The sequence below is a fragment of the Melospiza melodia genome, chromosome 12 (assembly GCF_035770615.1).
Source record: "Melospiza melodia melodia isolate bMelMel2 chromosome 12, bMelMel2.pri, whole genome shotgun sequence".
Classification (NCBI taxonomy): domain Eukaryota; kingdom Metazoa; phylum Chordata; class Aves; order Passeriformes; family Passerellidae; genus Melospiza; species Melospiza melodia.
In genome coordinates, this window is record NC_086205.1 from 15,707,951 (window position 1) to 15,728,690 (window position 20,740).

Below are 20,740 nucleotides of genomic sequence, written 5' to 3' on the forward strand. Positions count from 1 at the left end.
CCTCCATCCACTTTTTCAGAGGACTTTGTTTCACCAGTGCCTTTTTTATCTGCTCTCCACATTCTACCCTACCTTATATCTCCACAAAGAAGCCCTCTCTACCACAGGGAAAATAAATTACCATTGAAGAAAGAATGCAAAAGAGGTGCTAAATCAGTACCAAATTCACAGCTGAGACCTAGTCTTAGCCTTTGCAGAGTGCAGACTACAGCCTTTACTTAGCTCCCACGAAGGGGCTCATACCTCTTGTGTCCTCCTAACTTCAGTCTGATTTCAAACCCACTGCAGGATAAAGCTTTAACTTTTACAATTTTTCTTTTCTATTTTGATTTATAATTAATTACTACCATGAATACCTTACTTTACTTTCTCTCACATCTCAGGATTCATTTCTCATGAAAGAAACTCCTGTGGAAAAAAAAACCAAAAACCAGTTTTACCATAGAAATTTACTCCCAAGACAGCTGTTGGACTGAAGAGCAGGACAAACACTCTTGGTGCTCACTGAGGAGCAGCTCTAGGGCTGTTTTGGGTACACTCCTCTCCCTGGAAGAGGAGAGGCTGGTGGGCACCCAGGTTAGATCCTGTCACCTTAGACATGTTCTAAGGTTAAAATACAGCAAATTGATACAGTGGGGCTTTGTCCCTTAGCAGGGATGCAGCCATTGTCCAGCTCACAGTGTCTCAGTGACACAGAACTGGCTTCTTTGCCAGATTGCCTGATAAGGCCACAGCAGGCTCTGGATTTACCCATTACCACAGGGTTTAATGACCTTAAGCACAACACTGAATTACACCTCCAATTGCTATTTACATCTGATTAACACTGAAAAATGCAGAAGGCTGGGTACATACACACAACACTGGTAAATGGACTAGCACATTGAGCCATAACATGCAGCATTTAATCCGCATTCAACACTTAACTCAGAATTATTTACAGAGCCTTTCAGAACGGGATGTGATACTGCAAAATACAGAACTGAAAAGTTGGTCTGCTTAAAAAAAAATAATAAATGTTTGAAGCATTTGGCAATAAACTTTTAGGAAATCTGCCCCTGAAGGGATCTTGTGTAGCACTGCTCCCACTACCCATACCAAGGTTCACCAAAGTCATGATTTTGCAAATAACTGCTTAGGAATAGGAGAAATGGGTTCAAAGCTTTGCTCTTGGCCATAATCTAAAGCAAAATAAATGTAAAATTCACAGAGATAATTTTGCAAAATAATTGTCTGTTTTAGTAGTGTGGCACAACTGCCTGCAGTTCTTCCAAATGCTCATCAGCCAGTCTAGAAGTTTATCTCAACCGGGCATCACAGTCATTAAGAAACTCGGTGAAAGGTAGGTTATGGTTGTAGAACAATACTACCATTTTTAAATTACTAAAATAGAGCTTTGAGTTATAATAAGAACCAGAGCTAAAAGTTGAATGCCAGCTTTTTTTTTGTTTTGTTTTAGGCTTTCATGTTGACCTCTGCTCTACACAAACTTAAATCTGTTTTACATCAGAAGCTGCAGGGACGAAAGAGTACATGGGAAAAGAACATGTCTGGGAGTTTAGAGAGGACCAGCTAAATTTTTTGAGCTCCAGTGGGATTGGTGACATAACTAAAAAGCAACAAACAGCAGGTGAGAGGGAGGATTTAAATATAAATAAGGACACTTTGAAGCCATAAGTTTTTATTGATCACATTCACATTTACAAATCAAAGTCTCTGCTCTTAGGAAAATATTTAGCTAAGAAAGAATCCAAAAGTCGTAAAATACCAAGCAGGGAAAGAAAAAATATTAGAAAAAAAGTAAAGGCATGGAATCATGTTGATAAATATTCCCCAGACTAAAAAAAAATCAACTAAATACCCTATTTTCTTTAATTAAAAATCACTGAATTATTTAAGGATATCTGCCCAGATTAATTATTGAAGACACATCAAGATCTGCCTAGTGGTGTGATTACTGGTTTAAATGGCTGTTTAGATCTGCCTATTTGGACTTGAATTCAACCTCCAATTAAAAAAGTTATTAGAAATTCAATCCCACAAACAACTTAGCACATCCACACTCCATGCTTTAAAATGGTCAAATATTTTAATTCACATCATTCATCCATTAATAAAAAGGCAGAGTTTAGTTTCTTTTTTTCACTTGTCAGTGTATACAAAGAAACAATGCTCATTTTATGGCCATGGCTTAGCAGAGAACATTTGCCATCCTACTAAAGGTGATGCTCACAATCTATCCATGGGAGCAGAGTTCACTAGCAGCACATTCAATCCGGAAAAAAGTGGTGGTTACAATAGCATAGTAATAACAGTTGCAGATAACAATCTGAAAAGCTGAGACCACTGAAACACGATGGTTTGCAGTTAGAAAATATTTGTGTGTTTTACCAGAATGTAGCCCAGTACACTGCCAACTAGGAGAAATAAAAATCTGCTGGGAAGACACAAAATTAGATCAGAGCTCCCTCAAATGAAACGAAATCCAGTCTTGCTGAACTGAAATGTGATCATTGGGATAGCATTTCTATCAGCTCATTCATTTCAAATGCAATTTAATGCTGTATTAGAAACTTCATTTTAACAAAAGCCACTGCATAGGTGCAACTTGGCTGCCAGAGCAGGCCCAGGAGTAGGTCCCCACAGAGACCTCATAACCACACTTTGTGAACTGAGACAGATTCTCTCCACCAAGTGAAGGCAGCTAGCTGAGGTACTGAATATTATAAAATAGGTCTTACCAGCTTCTGTAAGATGTGTTCAGCTCTGTTGGCCTTAACAGTGACCACAGGGTTGCCTGGGAATTGATACAAGCAAGGAACAAACATTTAGTGATACTCCGCCATAAAACTTTGCCAGAAATTTGCAGCTTAGAGGCTTCCCACTAGCAGACCTTGGTGGATTTCTCTTCCATGAACTTTTCCAGTTGCCTCCTGCCCTGCCCCATAAAGGATCAATAATCACAGCATGCAGGCTCACACTGTGTAGAACCATTCTGGATCCTTCTGGGGCTGTGCATGCTGCCTGCATTAATCCCCACACTTCTGGTCTCAGAAAATAAATAATGGGTGCTTGTTCATCTCTATGGCAGTCATGATCTTCAGACCCTTTCTCTTATCTTCTCAGCATTACCTTTTTGGCACACTGAAGAATATGACATTTATGGATGTTCCTTCTGCAAAGGATGTGAAGTCAGGACTCCATGGAGAGTTTTCACATACCTTCACCTTGTATTTAGTGATCTGCCTTGTGTGGACTGAATTATTTTCCAAATATTTCTGTTTTCCCCTAGAGGAAAGAGTCTTGATGACAGTTCTAATCTAAGACCTAATTTAGGTACCAGGCTGGTGTTTTGAAGGAGACAGAGTTAGATCAAATTACACTAAATTTATCAGGTGGAGATCTAAGTGTTTCTGTTTAGTGAGATGCAGACATTTGTGCCATTAATGTTAACTATTTGACAGTGGTTTCTTTTCATTACATGAAATGAGAAAATGGAGCCAGTTCATTATGAAGATAGTGAAAGTTTTAATAAGGCAAATACAGGCTGAATCCTACAAGTGCATGGGGGAAAAGTAATGTAAAAAATGCAACATCAAAGAAAGATGAGCAGGGAATGGAGAGCAGAGAAACATGTAATGAGCCGAGTCAGACTGAAGTCTAAGATAATTGCTTAAAGATTGCAGCACTTGGGAATTGCTATCCTATGGCAGGAGTAGAAAATGAGTTGAAATGAATGGGATCCAGTCAATCTGTAACCACATTGTAAGGGCCAAGATAATTTCCCCCATTTTCAGGTGTAGAAGCTGAAGCTCTGAGCAGAGCAGGCAGTGATGGCCTCACCTGGAACAGATCTGCTCAATCTGGGATCAGACTGACCAAACTTGTTCTTTGCCCAAAAACATCTTCTGAATATTTTTTGTTTTAACTCTGGGGCTAGAGAGAACTTAATAACCTGTTCAGTGTGAAATAATTAACTTTCCTAACTGCAAAGACTAGGGCTGTTCTTGCTGTTTGTACAGTGTTTAATAAGCCAGTTGATCAATGGGGCTCTGATGATTTATTAACATCATGCTGCCAATGAGAACACACACTGGAAATTAGGATGGCTCAAACTTAATTTTAAAATACTGAAGGAAATCTCAAATAGTTCAAGGACTTACAACACTGGTTGTATATTTGTCATATATTAACACAGAAAGCAAAATATATCTGAATAATAAGGAATGCATCTTCAACCAGTTCAAAGTAGTGCCAACAACAGTAAGAGCAAATTGTGTTTTATCATGTTTTCTTGCAATTCCACAAAAATGACTTGATATCCCAGTGTATTAAGCAACTCCTATGTTGTCTACTAAGTACCTCTGTTTTTTCAAAATGAGGGAAAAAACAACCTAAATCTATTTTCATTTGGATAGGAGTACTTTATTTTTTAATTACAATGAAAACAATCCAACTGACCTGAAATTGTCACTGAAAAAAAATTGAGCATTATTTAAACAGCTGAAACAAAACACTGCATGTTTTTGTTTTCATGTCTTTGTTTCCTCACTAAACATTCACAGCACCAAACTGGCCTAGTTAAGGTCATACTTCCTAAAATTTGATTCATTATTTATGCTTCATTTTGGGTGACAGTGTACCTACCTAGTAGAGATTTATTTAGCAGTTGTCTGCTACCCCAATAGAGGCTGCTGTTCTCCTTCACCTTTCTAAATACACACATAAACAGCATTTCAGTGGAAACTGATCCATAAACAATTAACCAGGCATTAAAAATCATATGGGAAACCAACATGAGCTTATATTAAGAGGATTTGGTTATGTGCACTGCCATCAACTTGGGTGTATTTTTACAGTTCAGATTAGTAACTTTAAAATATATGTATATAGTACAGAAAATTGTAGGAGGAGATGTAGGTAAAATATTACTACACTTTGGACTTGCTTGGGCATTCATCTGAGATGTGTACAGTTTGATAAAGATGGCTAAGTATTATCTTCCCTATTTCACACTTTAAGAACATGAACCACAGACAGACTGAACAATTTCTGAAACCATCAGAAAGATCTTTCTACACTGGGAAAAGAAGCTCAGCTGAGCCTTAAGGCTACATCCACACTGGCAAACAGTGCAGACCAGAGAAAGATTTTTAGAGCAAAACAATTGACAGTGAGGACCAGAAAGCTGCATTACAAGAAATTTTAGTTTTAATTTTCTTTTTACCTTGGAGGATCTTTTGTTTAACCCCACAGAACACGTACCTATCTCTCTCTGGAGTGCATTAGATGTAGTTGGTTTATTTTTTATCCAAAATAAATTCCAGTTCATGCACTTGAGACAGTTCCTTAACACAAGCAAAAGCATAAACAATGGAAATGATCCCAAGACCTACTTTAGAAGTACCCATCTGATCCAAGCTAAAATTCAAAGGTAGACTTAGCCTTTGCAATACCCACTGGATAAAGCCTGATTCAAAGCAGTGTGGAGCCAGTAGTGAAGTGAGGATAAGGGGTACTTGCAGAAGCTCCAGTGGAACCAGGTTTTGGGGCACCAGGAGGCAATTTTTTTTTTACCCCTTAGCCATTTTTGCAAAGATATGCTCTGCAGCTCTTGGGTTTGCACTCTTGCTGAAAACACACAGAACTTGCTTCATACCACACATCATATTGTGCATGAAAGCTATCCACATGACAGGCAGTCCTCCAGAGATAACAGTAATCTTCTGGTGATGCCAACAATTTTTACTGCCTGCCTGTGTGTGGTGCTCTGCTGAGCCCAGCCACTCAACACAGTCTGCTGAGCAACAAGAAAAAGTCTCCAGCTTTGCTATGCTCTGTCAGCTTTCCTTACTGCTTCCAGAAATTAGTTCTGGGGACTTTGCTGATACATTGACATGAAAAGACAATGTACCCCTCAGCTCCCTGATACACGTATTAGATTATAGTCACATATCATGTTCCATGAGGGTCCATGCACATCTCAAGTGTCAGGGAGTTTTCCATGCTTCCAGCATGCAGAATTCTGTGAATGCAGCAATGTGTAGACTTCCCAAGTTGCTTCAATGGATTTTTGTGCCTGTGTAATGAAAATGAACACTGAGACACTGCTTGTCATCAGAGACCTGCTGCATCTGTGATGCAAATAATAATAATTGTTGGATAATTGCTCCTTTGTTAGTTCTGCTTTAAATAGATAGACAAGGAGAAAAGATATTTAAAGGAAGAGAAAGAGAGGTGGAAACATACCAGCAAAATTCAAGAAAAATTTCTGGAAGAATATAGCTTTTATAGAAAAGATTTGAAGGAGCAATTGAAGGAGCAGTTTACACTCATTTTGCTTGAGGGATTGTTCATCATGTGAACACAGCATGCCTCTGTTTAGGATTTTGGAAATTTTCAAGTGTAATGTAGACCATGAGAACTCTGGCCCTGAGCACTGTCCCAATATCCTGGAATTCCCAAAGTCTGGAGAAATTCTGAGGGGTCTACAGAGGTTTGCATGTGGAATCAAGGCTTTTTATATGGAGATCCATTCCAAACCAGGTTAAGGTACACCCTTACTATGTAGACATAGCTGTTAAAGCTGTTTTTTAAAAAAATCAAAGAATACAGACGTATCACTTAAAAGTTGACGAGGATTTAGCACCAAATCTTTAGTCCCTTATGCAACCAATTGCTACCTTGTACTTCATAAAATATAGTAGAGCAGTTGAACTGCGGGCACCATAACTTGTACTTTGAATCTACCTAAATGTACAAAGTAATAAATTACAGCGAGTGATCCTAGCTTTTTAACTGGCATTCCAAGTCCATTTGCCTTTCTAATGCATTTTGAAAAAGATAAATGCCAAACACTTAAGCTGCATGTAAGCTTCCTGTTCCTTTATATTATTTCCTATAAATAAAAATATAAATGCTTGCAGTCATGCAATTTGATCTTTGAGCACATGGTACTATAAATCTAGTCATGATACATTTCCCCTGAAAATAAATATGATCTTTTCTTTTAAGATGCAGGACAAAAAGGTTCTTTCTTAAGGACATAAACACTTAATAATCCAAGTAGCCACTTAGCCCAGAAAGTAGATACATTGCTCCTGGGCACGGGTACTCACTGGATACTCACTGGTCTCCATGCCAGGCAATAAAGCAAGCACCTAGGATTTTTTTGGGACAGAACTGTGCTATTGTCAGTCCTTTTCTCTCATATGAGAAAGATTTTTTTATGAACAGGATTAAACAGATGTTATATAAAGAAATGTCTGTATTCTGTGTCAGGTACTTACTTTGAACTTATGTTCTCTGCTTCACAATTGAAACTATTCTTTCCCTTTAACTGAAGTTGCCAAAATACAGTCTTCATCAACATTGATTCAACACATCATCATCTAAAACAAGGTGATAAAGCTGGTATTTATATCTGTCAGGGGACTGATTACAGATGATGGCAACAACCATCTCAAAAGGTATAATTCTCTGCCACAGTGTATATCAGTATTTTTCTTAATTATTTTTGACATTTTACCTATTACTCCAAGGACTTTCTCAGAGGGCGGAAATAAAGGGGAAAAATGGGTTTTGTGCCACAGATGAAGAAATACATCTTCTGTAAGTAATTCCCAGAAGAAATCTTGGAAATCTTATGGGGTCAGGAAAGAGGCAAGAAAGTAGCATTTGTCACCCTTGCTGAATTGGTCATCTAAACTTACAGTAACACTAAAGCTGAGTGACTTATCTGCCACCCCTGAGGGAGGAAGAAAAGTGAGACTAAAGAAGTAAAGAGTGGGGGAAGTACACTGTGAAAGTGGCATGTAAAATACTGCCTAAAGATTCTGATTTTTCAGCCACTTAGCTCCTATTTCCCTATAGCAGATGTGGACATCCCTTCTGGTTTTAGAGATCACACATAGCAAAAATGAAGAACTGTACAGCTGAGATTATTACAAGAATAAACGTTCACCAAGTTTAGGACAAGCAAATAATGTCTGAAAGTGGCTCAGAGAAAAAGATCCAGCAACAGAAATAGACAATGATCACCATCTACAGGGAATATTAAGGCAGGATGAGTGACAGGCAACTCACAAAACTAAAAGAAACCTTGAAAAAAGCATGTGAAGAAGCTTGTTACAAGTCACTGCTTTTGACATGAGCTTGATGCAGAATGGACAATGTGCTACAAAAAGCAACTTGTCATATATCTCTAGAAAAATTTCAAGCACAATTGGCTGCTCAGTTTAATGACACCATTATTAAACTCAAAATAGGTAAAACAGGCTATAACAGACATGAACTTTCTGTTTTTATCTTAAAAACCTATGAGCACTGCAGCCATTCCAGAGTAATACAACTCATCATTTGGTTTCCCTTGGAGTTAGTTTCTGTACAGAATCCTGTCTCATCCTCTGAATCTTCCAACATCCCCTGTTGATGACCCACCAGCATGAGCACGGTTAGCAAAACACGAGTTTTACGTAGCTATTGGGCCTACTTTATCTTGCATTATACAAATACAAATAAAACTAACAGCACTCCATGGAAGCTCCTACGTGTGGAAATGGATTGTTATAACAGGGTTTGTAACATGGGCCACTTAAGACATGCCAGGACCATGTGAATTATTCTGCATTTAACAGAATATCTATCTTTCAGATATTTGCTACTATGTTAAGGTGGTTTGTCCTTAATTTACGCTCTATCAGAATTGAAAACGCCTTTTTTCCTCTACAACTAGTGTTGGCTGCATGGTGGCCGGCCTTTAAGAAAGCATTTACTGCCTACCTCTCAGAGACAGTAGAGGAAGGGTGAGTGATTTTCATGCTCTGGCACTCATTGTAGGCTGTTTAATTTGTCAGGACTACTAGGCCATGGTTTTGTGCTTTGACAGGTTTTTGTTATTCCTGCTAATCCCATTTCTGTTGTGTAATGTGCGTGGCAGCATCTGGTGACAACAGAATAGAACACCTAATTGTGAATGAATACAGACAGCCCTGTTCTGCCACATTGCCTGTTGCACTATTTTTGCATTTTTATGGCTGAGGGTGGGCTTCCAGGAGCTGCAAAGCAGACAGCCCATCGTTGTAATCAAATTTGCCATTTGCATGTGTGTGTTCTCAGCAGCCTTTCTGTTTCCACAGCACTCAGGATTCCCTGGGTTTGTTTTTCTGGCTCCCTCTTCTGAATGGAGAGGATGATCTTAAGTATGTATTAAAGAAGTTCTCTTTAAGTCACAATGTGAAGCTGATGGTTTTAAGTGCATTTGGGTGTCACAAAAAGGAGCAGTATGTGAGAAGAGCCAGTGCAGTACCTGCACAGCTGTCACTGCCTCCACCTCTCGTATGGCTTAATTCCCTTGCTGGACACAAGGACTCAGCCTGTCCTGGTGCCTGGGGTTAATATTCTCCAGGTGCAGGACCCTGCATTTGCCTTTGGTGAGTTTCAGATGCTTCCTCTCTGCCCATCTCCTCAGCCTCTCAAGCTCCTTCTGAAGGCCTACACAGCCCTCTGGGGCATTGGCCACTCCTCCAAGCTTTGTGTCACCAGCAAACTTGCTGAGAAGGCATCTGGCCCTTCATCCAAGTCATTGATGGATAAGCTAAACAGTACTGGGTGCAGTATTGAACCTTGGAGGACACCACTGTTGCCAGGCATCCAACTAGACCCTGTGGCAGTGATTAAAATCCTCTGGGATCTGCCACTCAGGTCTTAATCTGCCTCACTGTCCACTCATCCAGTCCACACTTCCACTGAGTTTGCCTACAGTGACATTGTGAGAAACAGTGTCCAAAGTCCTGTCAAGGTAGACAACATCCTCTACTCTCCCCTCATCCTCCCTGGAAGTTCTATCATAGAAGGCAAACAAGTTGGACAAGCAGGATTTACCTTCAGTGAATCCATGCTGACTACTCCCAATCACCTTCTTGTCATCCATGTGGATAGACAGGACCTCCAGAATGAGACATTCCATAAACTTTCCAGGGATTGATGAGAAGGTGACTGGCCAGTAGTTCCTTGGGCCCTCCTTCTTGCGCTTTTGAAGCTCCAGGGTGACATTTGCATTCTTCCAGCCCTCAGGCACCTCTCCTGGTGGCCAAGACCTTTCAAAGATGATCGTGAGTGGCCCCGCTGTGGATGGGTACAGCCCATCAGGGCCCATGGGCTTTTGAATCTCAAGTGTGCCTAGATATTCTCTAACTCAATCTTCCTAGACTGAAGAACTCCACGTATTTTCAGCTTAGATTCTTCTCAGCCACAAGCATTAGTATTGCAAGACAAGACTGACAAAATTCACTGCCCCCATCAATCTTGCAAGAACTTTCAAAAGATTAATTAAAACAAAGCACTAAAACCCAAGAGATCTGAAGTATATGAATCACAACATCAAAAAGAAAAACTTTAAGAAGAGTGCTCAGAATTTTAAATTAAAGTGCAAGCTTAAATCTTCTCTTGTTACCACTTGGTGTAATTTTCCTCCCAGTAAACAGCTCTTCTGTTTTTACCACAACAATATGGAATCAAAACACAAAATCGGCTGGATGCAGAAACCAAGAAAAGATCTAAAGCTGGTATAAAAATATAACCCATTTCTCATAAATTTTTTCTAACTCCTCTGTATTATAGGATGTTGAATTTATGAAGTTTTAAGAAGGTGGTCAAGCAATACAGTAAATATGAAAGCTGTTTCAGGAGTGAAGCATGAGGCAGCATACAATCCACACATAAAAATAAGATCTTGTCTTATGCTTCCTCTTATCAGCTACAGTTCAATTCTAAACTGAGTTCTAAGAAACGCAAGATAGTGAAAGCAAAAATATTTATGTACGCTATGCATACAGAATAGACAACCAAGGGAGAAACGTTCCTCCTTATCAAAGACTTGTATTAGATGTATCCTTCTAAGCATCTGTGGACAAGTTCCCCAGAAAAGACGCCTTTCATCAACTATGGGAGCTGTTATTCGTTATCATCATCTGTTTATAATCAATGAGAACAGTTGGATGCTCAGCAGTCTTGAAAATTGAACCAATTATTTAGGTCAGTAGTTTTTAACCTTTTTCTATTTGTGGACTCTTAAGCATTTTCCAGTGGATGTGAGGCACTGTTAGAAATTTTGCTCATGTAGATAGCTGTCACTTTCTTTGGCACTATCTAGAATTTATCCCTTCCGTTTCATCTCCTTATGAATATATCCCCAGACTCTGAGCTGAAAAAACCCCAAACCCCATTAGCTAAGTATATACATTTTTTGTTAATTAAAAAAAAAAAAAAAAAAGACCTGAATCCATGTGTTTTTAAGCACCTTGACAAACTATGCAAACAAAACTTTCCTGGTCTGAATCTGTTATTTTGATTACAACCCAGGGAAGGTGCAGTTCTGCAGACATTATTCTCCACTGGCACAAGCAGTTGCTGCTCAGCTCCAGCCCCACGAAATGCTCCCTTTCCCTGGCTGCCAGGCACTCGCCTCCATCATGTGCCAGCAAGTGGTTTTTTTCTAATCCATGAGCTGTACTTGAGACCAAGAGTGACCACGTAGGGACTTAGAACTACTACCATTAGTCCTTAAGTCACACAGTAACCCTTTACTATTGTGCTACAACCCTCAAAAAACTTATGAACATAGTTTTGAACAGAGAGTGACAGAGAAGAGCAGACACAAGCAAGGGATGAGCACCCTAATTCCCCCATAGCAACACAAATTAAAATGTCCCAGATTTATCTTTGCATTCCTAAGCATGCATTTTAGCCAAGCAAAATGCAAGGGGCTGCTTTGGGAAGGAGCTCTGACTGAGGTCGAACTACAGGTAGCTTCTGGAGTCCCACCTGAAGGTGCTTCCACCACGTCTGGTGAGCAGCCACAGCAGGAACTGCTTCTGGCACTCACACCACTTGTGAATACTGTTCTGCCTACACATATCACTGTGTCAAAGGAGAGTCACTAGAGCCAATCCAACCAAATCTAACAATCAATCACACACTCAGTAGAGATTTCCTTGTAAAATATTTCTGGTGTCATTTTGTTATTTATTTTAATTATTATAGTTACTAGGATACACAGCAATTAGATATATTTGATCTGATCTCCATTAGATTACTGTTCTGCAGATAAATGAGTACAGCCAGTGAGGAGAACACAGAAAGAGGCAAATTAAACAGAACAGGCTCTTAAGGCTCCAAAGCTCAATCTCTACCCTCAGTTTAGGCAATGAAACAGTGTGCCTAGGTCAGCTCTGAAGAGACTTTGGTAATGCCTGATGCAAACACTTTGGGAAATGCTCTGAACCAACAACTGACAAAACACTTAAAAAAAGTAACTGCTGAAAAGTTGCCTAAAATAATGAAGCGTTTGGGAGGAGGTGAGACCCTCACTGGTTTTAATGAAAAAAACCTTTAGTCCTGACTACTGTATTTAAATTAAATCTATTTGCTTTTTGCACAGTTCGAATAGATGCTTTTTAATTATTGCTAATTGTTTAAGATATTGTTGTATCCCCCTGAAGATTTAAACTGAATAAATTTAATTCCTTTAAAATATCCTTCAGCTACAGGCAATAAAGTAAGAAGCCCCATAGGTATGGCAGTAAAAATAACCATAAAGGCATAAGCATTTAAATGAGGAGAGCATGGAATACTTCCCACTAGACCAAAAAAAAAAAAAAAAAAAAAAAAAAACCAAAAAAGTGAGAGTAAAGAGAAAGAAAAGAAAAGAAAGTAAGGGCTGGGGCGGGGGGGGGGGGGGGGGAAGCTAAGCTATGTGTTTTGGAGACACAAGAACCAAACCATGAAACACACAGTTGAAACATTTAGGATGACTATGAAAAAGGTCTATGTTCACTTGTTAAGGAATGCGCTAAGGCAGACTAAAGCATATGAATGGCCCTTTCACAGGTCACAGATTCCATTCAGTTCTTGGACATTGTTATTATCCGACAGAAATAGATGGGCCTAATTAATATTCTGGACATACCTGAGAGAACATTCTTAAGGAAATCATCCTATGGTGGTTTGGGTTTGTTGTGTTTTGGGGGTTTTGTTTTTTGTTGGGTTTTCTTGGGTGCTCTATGCTTTTTGGTTTTGTTTTTAACAAACAGGAAATGTTACAAGTAGCATCTGGTTAAAAAACTGTGAGCATAATTTTGGTGTTAAAAGTTTAATAAAGAGTCTACTTCTAATATACTTGTTTATGCAAAGACTTGGAAAGGTTTTTTTTATTTTAGTAAACAATTTTGCCATGTAGATTAAAGCTGAACTGCACAGTCATTTTGCAAGCAATTATATTCTTGGCACTTTTCTGAACATAATATAACAATTACCACAGCAACTGCATTTTATCAGAACACTCCAAGCATGCAGCAGGTTAATATCAATTTTCAGCAACTTCAGATAATATTTCTAAGATGCTAATGTTAGGCAGTTTCAAATGACCAAACAGCTTCTGATATAAACTGAGCTCTGGTCTTTTAAGATAATGTGGTTATATAGGCCCCAATTTATGGGGACTACTGTTCTCCCCTTATAAAATACTGTTAAATTTGATGGGAGCCTCTGCAAACAAACCCAAATGCAGAGTCAGTTTCATGGCAAGAAAGACAGCCTGATTGAAAGGTCAACTTTCCTAAGAAACTTGGGTTGGGATCTCGGTGCTCCCACTGCCTGATGTGGGACAAGGTGCCCCCTCATACAGCTTGTCCATTTACCTCATAACCTTTGCAAGAATCAGCCACTCACTGAGTGTCCTGATACTATTCACTTCCCTAAAATTATTTTGTTCTTAGTCTAATCTACACCATATTTTAAAGATGTGTGGTTTGATTTCAGCTATTTGACTCCTGTTGAAAAAGCCCCAAAAGAATAACCTCATTTTTTTTGCGTCCCAGTTCCCCTCACTGCTGACCCTTGTGACAGTTTTGCTGTTGACTTCATAGAGAGCAGAAGTGGGCCCCAAAAATGTATAATCTTCCAAAGTCATCCAAGCTCTATCACTGCAATTTGAATTCGGGACACCGCTTCAATACAGTGACTTGTTGTTCTCAAACGTCTGGATGGCATACAAATATAGATAAAAGTAGATACTAATTATCACATCTATTCTCAAGGCATGCATGGAGGGAGGCAATAAAGAGGAGGGGAAGTTTGTGGGTTACTCCCACACATAAATCCTCTACGTGTCAATGGGTGAATAGACACTACTTTAGCCTATTGTGAAAAGCTGTTTTATAACAACAAAAAGCTGAAACAGAGAAGAAACTATATTAGAAAGGCAAATATCAAAATACATCACTACTAAAATGCCTACAGGTAATCAAGTGATTCAGTTCTGTAGTACATCCAGAAACAGGAGTCAAGATTTTTTGTACTCAAACCTTAATATGGCATATGTGGAAAAAAAACCCATTGAAATAAATAGACCTATTCATTTCAGAGACAGTGAAAAAGAGAAGAACTTTCTTTGTCTCGCCACTTTAGAGCCCCTTGATAGCATTTTCCTTTTTTATTGTCTTTTAGATATAGATGCCCCTCTGCTTAAGTATCACCAAAGCTACTAGAAACAAATATCTAAATATATAACAGATGCATAAGTGCATCTTGGGATAAATACATTATGGACAATTAACTGTCATCATACCCCTCAATTACATTTTCACCCGCTCCTGTAGTGTACACCTGTGGCTTGTTAGTACTGCAATAAGTGTTGGAAAGCAACTCTAAGGTTCAAAGGTAGCGCCGCTAAAATCTGTTTTCCTCTTTTTTCCTAAATGTGTATTATATAAATGTGAAAACAGAGAAACAAACATGAGAAAAAAAGAACAGTGCCTTTTCGTTTACTGGCTGACACTGTTGATCTAGTGAAAATTTTTCATTTTCCTGTTACATCACACAGGAAAGACCATTTGAAAGGAATATTGGGCCTGATTCTGAATTCAGAGTAATGCAGAAATCTATTAGTCTCTGTAGTAATCTTTGAATAATGTAGAAATTAACCCAGAAAAACAACAATCAAAATTCACTTTAGCACTATTTGTAACATTATTTTAAATGGCACTTTCTCATCTGTGAGGAAATAATATAAGGACCACGAACACAATTTCAGAATATTTTGTAACGCACATTGTTTTTAGTAAAATGCAAAAGAACTTGTTCGAAGCATAGCTAAAACTAATACATAGCTAGGTTTCATTATAATCAAGTCTGCAAGTTCGAAAAATCTAAGTTTAAGTAGCTATTGGATATCCTTACTATAACCATACTTAGATTCATAATAGCTCCTGGAAATATTATTTATTATTAAACATGAAGTGGCATAATTCGGTAAGCTTTGTATATGACATTGATGGATTGCCTGTAAAGAAAATTATTAAACAAAAATATACTGTAAAAATAATCTTATAACTGTAGCTGAAGGCAAATCAAGCACAGAAGTACCTCTCTCAGTGCATATCCCAATGTCATTAACCACTTCTGTGGTTTCCATATTTGTTTATGTATTAGTCTTAAACAGTCAACATTAGAAACTTTTATTCTGAGCCTGTACTTTTCCAACCTTACTTATCTTCGGACTACTACTTGGTTAGGGAGGGAGCATGGAAAACCAGAGGCTTTCCTGTGCTTCAGGATGAACATGATGGGGTGGTCTTTGAAAAGGTGGCTGCTCCACTGATCCCCATGCATTGCCTGGTCAACTTGCAAGGATCCCCCCCAAAATCTGACATGCTGGAGTGCAGGTGGCCCACTGCAGGACAAGATTGGCTGAAGCACGCAGCTGGGACAGGCTGGGACACCTGTCCAGATGTTGCAGCCTCCACCTCCCACACACTGCTGCATCCCTTCTGGATGATGCATCCAGCAAGTCCCAGCCATGGTCCCCTGAGCTAAGCTACTCCCACAGAATGACCCACGGACCAGGAGAAGGAAATACTGTAATTCTTTGTGGTTCAAGGCTCTCTGCATAGACAGAACATAACTGGTCATATATCTCGTGCTGATCCAAGGAAAAAGACAGGCTTTTAGGACTTGCCAGCTACACTGTCACTGCTTTTCATCTGCCTATAGTACTGACAAGTCAAACAGCTGAGAAAAGCTGATCTTCCCCCATTGACTCAAATACAGTGAGATGTTTACCTACTCACCCATAAATTTCAGCAGAGACTCTTTAACAATTTTCTTTTTTCTTTTGGCAATAAAAAGTATTTTTTTCAAGTCTTCACATAACTTTTCCCCAGATAATTTATATATGTAAATGTCAATAACTTTTTCTGTATAATGAACAGTGGTGTCAGATGACACCTCTACAGCTTTTTGGCAGCTTCCTTTTTTTATATTGTTTGTTTCTTTGCCTGTCTTTTAAAAATTCTGTGAAGGTGATCTGAAAGATAGGACACCCAGGTACTCACAGACCTGGAGCTGCATTTTATTTTACATCCCCTGTGACTTACCTGAGAGACACTGAGAGGCTGGAAGTTGGTCCTCAGAATTAATGAAGAATATTGCAGATGCTTATTTATAGGCAAGAATCAAACATGCCTGGTTTGGCCAACAGTGAGTCAGGGATTATCAAACAGCAACATTTAAACGTGCTCCAGCAGCCCTCTGAAGAACTGGGTTCCCTCACTAAATGACAACAGTGACTGGCCAGTCAGCATAAGCTGTGATGAGTTATATCATCTTACCCTGCTAAATCCATGGTCTCAAAAGAGTTTAATCACAGTTGCATGACACAAAGCCAATGCTTTGCAATGACTGTCAGCTAACTTGCCTTTTGCAACTACATATGAACAAAATATCATTAAGTGGACCCTAGAAAGAGCAAGAGAAGAGACAGAAATGAAAATATTTGAAAACTATTAGCATTAGCTATGGGGAAAATACTTAGCAGAAATAGGAAAATACTTAGCAGAAATAGGAAAGGAAATACTTGTTAAATTGAGAGAAACCTTTCTGATACATGCTGTGTGCAAATCCTCTGATGTTTGGATGCTTCATTGCATGTCTAGAAAAATCTAGAGACAATCAAATAGCAGAAAAATGCACTAAAAAGAATAATCCTGTATGATTCACAAACTGGACAGCATGATCTAATAGGACACTTATTTCTAGCAATTTTTTTCTTGGAAATGTTATTACTTTTGCTAAAAAGCTGGCACCATTTCAAAACAATAATAAAAGCCTGTCTTTCCCATGTCAAGGTTGTTTTTTTTTTTTAAGATAATTTTTATAATTAGGAACTTCATCAAAAAGCATCCTTAGGATTTTAACTTCCTAAATGACGATAGGAAACACCCTAATTTCTATTGTCTAAGAATTTTCATTGACTAGCCAGGGAAAAATTAGTATCAGTAGCATTTACACTGTTCTATAAATGGCCTGAGCAAAATCTCATAACAAATCCACAGTGTAGTCGGAACTCATCTGTTCTTTGCACTTCCTACTTTGCAGATGAGACAGTCTCAAAAGACTGGGTAGGCTGAAGACTGGTTGGACAACTCTATAAGTGAAGTCTCAAGACTCTTGTCATTCTAGCTGTCTAAATTACTTAAACAGGACTCAGAGGGATTTAAAGGGGAGAAACGACATGACAAACAATTATATTCTAACACACTATTTATAACAATGCCCTTTCAGATTATTGTTCCACTCAGACTGACACATTACTGTAATCCCAGGGATGAATCAAGGGACTTAGAGTTAGATCGTGCACAGCTTGTAGGCATAAAAAAAATACGAATAAAGAACTGACATTCAGGAAATATAGAGCGACTCAAGGATAAATTCTGCTGGGATGAGCTTAATTTATCAATGTCAATAACAACGGTGAACACATCGCAAGAATACATGCATATTAATTGAAAATAACTCAGATTAAATCACTGCAGTTTGACATTTTGAGATAGGCACTTTATCTTTTCAAGAAAGAGAGCACTATAAAATCTTTAATCTGAAAACACATCTTAATTGCGTGTTATCACCTCCTAATTGCTTCTATATTATATTAAACATTTTGCTAATTACTAGCCTGATCATGGTGTAAATAGCTTGAGGCTAGAGCTCATAACCAGCTGAAGACAACTGGGCACAATGAGGGCCACAAAGAAGTTTATCACTTCAGTGTATTATCACGGACTTCCATCATTATCAGTGTCTATCACTCTTTATCTCTGCTTCCCCTGTGAGATAAAGAAGAGAGACAATAATGTAGATCAGAGGTTGGGTTGCATTTCAGTTAATCCATCTATTTCTAGCTCTAGATTTCTAATATTCCCTGGGGACAGAAGTTGTCTGCCTACTGCTGTCACTAATCTACTGCTGGAAGACTGCGGCCAGAATGCTATTTGCTCTGCCCCGAGCCCAGGTAATGGAGGTGCTCCAGGACAGCTGGAAGCGCTCACTGCACCCCAAACCAAAGGACATGGATGAAATGCACTGCTGTGAGCAATCTACCCACTTAGCTTCAGCCACTGGGTAACACACAGATGATACATAGGGAGACTCTGAGGAAGCAGCCTGCGAATTCATCAGGAAAGAAAATTATTTGTGTATAGGCAATGAAAATGCTCATACAAAACTGCCAGGTGACCCAGAAATGCAGGCAGCCACTGGGGCAGCAACTCATCATATAGGTACAGCACTTGTTTAAACAATTACTGCTGTATTAAATGAGCTGACCAAAAGAATTGCTGGGAGTTTTTTTGAAAGGAAAAAAACTGTCCAACATCACATTCAAGAATTAAGAGGCTTTTTGGGGTTCCAAACTGCAAGGAAATACACATCTTTATAAAAAATCACTTGCACTTCTCAAAGAAGCCAACCTTAAGTAGGAATAAATCACCACAATGGCAAGCAGCTTTTCTCACTGTTCCCTTGGCAGAACATAATTCTAGCCAGTGCAAAGAGAATGTCATGATGTGCAGCCTATGTATTTTGATCTCTGTGTTCAAAATTAGATTTTGACTACATCTACTTTGCTAGGGCCTGCTGTAAGATGTCAGAGGCCCAAGTTAATCTCTGTTAATAAAAGCTTACTTTTTCATCTGTGGCTACAACAAAGAATTTATGCCTTGAGATGCATTTGCTAGATGGATAAACCCCACAACTTTCACTGAGTAGAAAGGTAAGAAGTCAGGCAGGAAGAAAGCAGACTGCAAATGAGGGAATATGAAATATGGATGAATTTAGGCCTGAGTTATGAGGAGCAAAAGAAAAACATTCTCAACTCCAAACTGTTCTTTATTGGAGGACCATATTTAATTAAATTGTACATAATGAGTTAATCAGAAAGTAGTGCCTAAATCTGTGGAAATCTTCTACCCTCCCCACAGAAAGGGAAGCTTCATTGATGGGTAAGTGACAATTTCTCCAGTGAGACAAGAGGTGATGTCTCTACTTTACCCTTTACCTTCAAGATTCCCTCACTCACACCTCCTGGACTCAGCTGTGGGGTTGTTTTTTCCCCACTCCAAGGATGATATCACTCTACCTACGTTTCTATTCTTCAGAAGCAACATAAAACATGAGAAGTGGATGGTGTCCCTGTCCCTGGCTAAGGGGTTGGAACTAGATGGTGTTTAAGATTCTTTTTAACTAAACCATGTTATGATTCTATAAAATAGGAAGTGCTAACAGCAGCACTACCTGTGTCCCCCTCCCAGGTGCTGCCCACCTCCCAGGGTCTGTCCCTCTCCTCCCCTGTGTCTCCTGCATCCCCCTGGCTGTCCCAGCTCTGCACCACTCTCCTGTGGCAGCACGATGGATTGCTTCAGTCACTTGAGCTTCAGCATGACATTGACAGGGATCCAGGGCTCTGAAAGACTTTATGTCAAAGCTTGAGAAACTGGGCTCCTTGTTAAAAAAAAAAAAAAGAATGAAATACAGCACAGCTATCCTGAAGGAAGCAATGATGCACAGCTGTTTTATTGCCTGGTACAGGTAAGACATTTTAGGGAATATATTCTGTCTTTTAATGAGCCCTCAGCAGAGGGCCCTGGATTTATCTCAGCTGCCAGGATCCTCTCACTCTTTCAGGTTCCCATTATCTTCCTCTATTTCCATCTTTCTTTGTTTCTAGGCTGTGTCTATTTAAAGTGCCTCAGCCTCTCTCTTCAGCTCCTAAGCAGTTTTTATAGGTACCTGTGCTCTCCCCAATAATTCCTTAATTTGCCATCTCCACTTCATTTTATGGCTACAGGAAAGCTATGCTGGATTCTTGTCTTCCTTGCATCCCAATTGAGGAGAGGGAGACACTTCCCAGTAGGATAAATATTCTGCCATGACAGCTTGGTGCAAGGCTGGGCCCCCTATGTGGTGGTAAGTGGTTCAAGAGTATCTTGTACACAGCTCAAAGGAAAGGCTGTACCACACAACACACAACTCTTCCAAGGGCTCATTTCTGCAGCTGTATTTTAAGCCCCTGCTACAGATGAATTTTATGATATTTGCTTGTTTGTGTTTTCTCCTCTGTGTTAGCGTATATTATCTCCACAGACACTAATTCTTGATATAAATGATGCTAAGCAGTAAAGTATGGTCCATTAACTTGATTTTTAAAAGTATCTAAAATTTACGCAGTGATTTAAATAATAATATAAATTATATTAAGTATGTGCAGCAGCAGAGGGTACGGCCTCCTAAACAGAATGAATTTCTCCTTGGAGAGCACTGATTAGTTCATTTTTCCTAATGAATCTTTCGTTATAGTCAGAAGTTCCTTTTTTTCCCCCTCACTGTCTCACTTATGAAGCATGCATAT

The 20,740-nt window shown here is 39.1% G+C and overlaps 1 long non-coding RNA gene across 1 annotated transcript in view; it reads right to left on the minus strand.

The window, feature by feature from the left end:
* Positions 1-4,642: 4,642 nt before the first annotated feature.
* Positions 4,643-20,740, minus strand: part of LOC134423440 (uncharacterized) — a 42,097-nt gene continuing 25,999 nt past the window's right edge. The window contains exon 5 of the long non-coding RNA XR_010029119.1: positions 4,643-6,079. This is a non-coding gene — a long non-coding RNA (uncharacterized LOC134423440). The remainder of the gene's footprint in view (positions 6,080-20,740) is intronic.